General features: G+C 38.3%; 1 pseudogene; it reads right to left on the reverse strand.

Annotated features, from left to right (window-relative positions):
* Positions 1–257: 257 nt before the first annotated feature.
* LOC114654183 (general transcription factor II-I repeat domain-containing protein 2B-like) lies at positions 258–3,773 on the reverse strand (annotated as a pseudogene).
* Positions 3,774–4,100: the final 327 nt, after the last annotated feature.

Consider the following 4,100-nt stretch of genomic DNA (forward strand, 5'->3'; position numbering starts at 1 on the left):
CGCCCTTTACTGCCCATGTCTCAGTTTCATACATCACTTTTGGTCCTGTCTTTAAGCTTGGCCTTAATTCTTTGATCACACAATACTCCTGGAATTTTCCAATTGCTCCATCCACACTGCAATCTGTGGGTTATCTCTGCAACTAAATCTCCATCAGATATTTAAATATATTCACTCTTTGCAATAGCTTTCCCTGTAGGCTTCTAAATCCTAATCATTATTAAATTTCAAATATTCTAAGTTCTTCATATATATCTTCAATCCTCTGTCTTTCCAAAGCCCTTCTCCAATTTTCCAAATTCCTCTTCATTTCCTCCTTTCTTTTGCTACACAACAAAAAGCTTGCACAAAAATCTTTTATCCCATGACCCAACACATCCATAACCCGATCAAAGCGGTAAGGACTTAAAGACGATCCTTGGTGCAGTCCTGTTCTAACTGGGATCTTCTATTTATCACAACACTGGTTTTAACCTATGTCTTCACTCCCCCATTTATATCCTGGACAATGCTCAAATACTTGTCTGGTATTCCTTACTTTCTCATGCAACTCCAGATCTCCTGACATGACACTTTATTATAAGCCTTCTCCAAATAAACACTATAAGGAAACCTTTCAGTTTTCTTTCATTTTGATAATATATTATGTTCTTGGACTTGTTGATCATTTTTTTGTCATGTAAAATACACAATGCCATTTTATTTTCCCATGGGCACCATTTTAGGCCTGGTGTTGCTAGTCATAACAATCTGCTGATAGACTCATGTTTATCAAAATCTGAACATGTGATGTCATCGGAGTGACTCTATGTAAACCAGCATTTCAGTATTGTTGTTGAAGATTGTGGGTACTGAGAGTGAACTTCTTGATAACTAGTCCTTGTGCTTAAGAACTTCTTCTTTCGGCAACTCCCGTTAGGGGTTGCCACAGCAGATCATCTTGTTCCATATCTTCCTGTCCTCTACATCTTTCTCTGTTACACCCATCACCTGCATGTCCTCTCTTTATTCTTATACAATTTTGTCTAGTACAAGCGTAGTTTTGGGTTTGGCTTGGATCAGATGGGATTTGTTAATATGGTTCCAGTATGAACGAGGAAGGAGCAAAACCCTTTCAAGAAGGAGCTGATATTATCTTGAAAAATTTAAAAAGTACTTTTACAAAGATACTTTATTCCTTTTCCATGTTAAAACAGTCTATTATGCTATAAGCAAAATGTCCCTTTCTGTAAATGCTTTCTATTTAGATAAGAATTGATTGAATATTTTGACAATTTGTTTAAATGAAAATTGTTAAAGACTCTGCAGTATTGTAAGTCTAGAGTTTTAGGAATGCTGCTATTAGGATGTTGTTTGGTTGTTCATGTTTTTCATGATAAGAGATAAGAACTGTTTTAAATCAAATGTATAAGCAGTGTCACAAGAATAGACTGGAGACATGAAAAAGGTTTGGATGAGCCACCCATATATTATTTCTTGGCTGCAAAATTAGTTTTAAAGGATGTACAGTGTGTACAGATTTAAGTCCAAGACAGAACTGATTCTCTGCCAGAAAGATGGTGGCTTTAAAGGAGGGTTGCAGAAGTGACATCATCGAGGCCGGAATTGGAAGTGGTGTCAGAGGCCGGGACCGGATGTGCCATCATCATAGGGGCTGGATCCGGAAGTGGAGTCATTGAGGCCGGAACGGGAAATGACGTTATCAGGGCCAGGCAGAATATTCCGTAACTGGTCTGCAGAGAAGCGAGAGAAAGAGTTAGTGCACTCTGCCACCCCCTGGTCTGGCATGGAATTATTCTCATTCAGGCCCTTTAGCTGCCTCCCATGTGCAAGTGTGTGACAGCACATATGCCATTTACGGTTTCATACGTCATATTCAAGCATGCCATGGCTGTTTCTGGAAACAGGATTTTAGTTTTATGACCTCCAGATAAAGGAAAACTTAGCTTAGAGACAAAACCGTATGCAAGTATATCTATAAAAGATTACAGAAATTATCTGATCAGACAGTAGAAGAGAAGGTGAAGAACAAGTTCAACCAAAAATGCTGTGAGACACTTCAAGTAAGAAAACAAGAGCCATCTGGACATCACACACATATTGAATGTGTTGCTTCTCTCCATCTCTTTAAAGAACTACAAGACAACTCAGGTAGTATTATGTAGTTTGCCGTGCTCTATTTGCTTTTGTTTACGGCACTAGCTATTAATATTGCTTAAACATTTAAATCTATCAAGCTTGCTTTCCTGCATTTTCATTTTGCTCTATTCTATTAGCAGGGACTGGGAGCCAAGTTCCTTTCTTATCTAGCTCAGTCAGGACTGAGGAAGGACATTCCCAAAAAAATTCTACAGTGACATTCATACCTGGGTGAAATCTAAAGGAGCTATACTGACAGAAGGTACTGGACAGTTACATATATATATCTCTAAAAGTTGGCTAAATAAAAGTACTGAGAGTTTAGACATTATAACCAGGGGTAGGCAACTATTTTTTTTGGGGGGGGGGGGTCACATGAGACAACCACTTTGTTGGGGAGGGCCGAACACATTATGTAAACTGTTACGGTAAACATGTTATATTCCTTTTTTTACCAGAATGAAATTAATACAGACACATACTCATAGATTTTGTTTGATTTATTGATTCATTGAACATACGGATGCAATAGCATGCTTTCTAACACAATCCACAATTCCTGATTATGTAAAATAAAAAAACAATATATGAAATACATTTTCCTCCATTTATTACTGCAGTATCTTACTGTCTCTGTACCTTTGACAACTTTATGGGAAGAATTAAGTCTTTGACGAGCTTCAAGTAATGTACTGAAGTCAGGTGTAATTCCAGATGTTGCTAATTGCAGTACAGCAGACAGATGGTCATCACTGCTAGAAGATCTGTATCTGGATTTGTTGAATTTCATTACTGAGAATGTCTGTTCACATATGTATGTTGGTCCAAAGAGTATTCTCTGAGCTAGTCTTCTCAAGTGTGGGAAATTCTCCTTTTTGGGATAATTGTAGAATGTCAGTAATGGCACTGACTTGAAGTGCACTGCCAGCAATGCATCAGACTGCAAATCTTTAAGTTCAAGTTGTACCTCACTGGGGACACTGTCCACATCACATGTAAAAATAGAAGTGATGGTGAAAATTTCACTTCCCACTGCTTTGAAGTCTTCATATTGACTGTAAAACTCACCACGCATGCCCAGAACATGGCTGTATATCTGTTAAGCTGATCAGGTGTGAGATTCCTCCCTCACAGCATGAAAAGATATGTTAATGCATTACTCTCTACTTGTTGAGAGAGAAGCAGCAGCATCCTCATGAAAGCCTTAACTAGGTTGTGTATATAATGTGCAAAAAGACCTTTGCCTTGCAATTTGGTATTGAGTTCATTCATATGTGTAGTCACATCAACGGCAAATGGTAAATCTGATAGCCACTCAGTGCTGCTTAGTTCAGGGATGGGGTTTCCCTTAATTTGCCAAAACTCCAGAATCTCTGATTTCAGATCCCAGACCTGTTTGAGGACTTTACCCAGGCTTAGCCACCTGACAACTGTGTGATAGCCCAGATCAGTGTGATCAATCACATGCTCCTCTAACAGTGTAACAAACTGTCTGGGATTTAATGCCCTAGACCCAATAAAATTTACTAATTTATTATAACATCAACCAAATGATTCATTTTTGGCACTGATTTACATAGCACTTCTTGATAAATAATACAATGTAAAAATATCTCTGCCACTTTTTCCTGCATCCTTTTTAAAGGTCCAACATTTTTAACGTGCCAAATTAGAAGAACCATCAGTTGTCACACTGACTAACTCTTCCCACTGCCGTCCTAACTTTTGCATTCACGCTCTGATTTCAGCAAATAAATCCTTACCTGTTGTTGTCCCTTTCACCGACTGTGTAGAAGCCAGTTCCTCTGTTATTTCAAAGTCTTTCGTTATTGCTTTGACAAAAATCAGCAGCTGTGCTGAGTCACGAACATTATAGCTTTCATCCAAAGCCAAGGAGAAGAAGTCAGCATTTTCCACCATGCGTTTTACCTGTAATACCATATTCTCCACAATTTCCTCAA

This window comes from Erpetoichthys calabaricus, chromosome 7, assembly GCF_900747795.2.
Source record: "Erpetoichthys calabaricus chromosome 7, fErpCal1.3, whole genome shotgun sequence".
Lineage (NCBI taxonomy): Eukaryota > Metazoa > Chordata > Cladistia > Polypteriformes > Polypteridae > Erpetoichthys > Erpetoichthys calabaricus.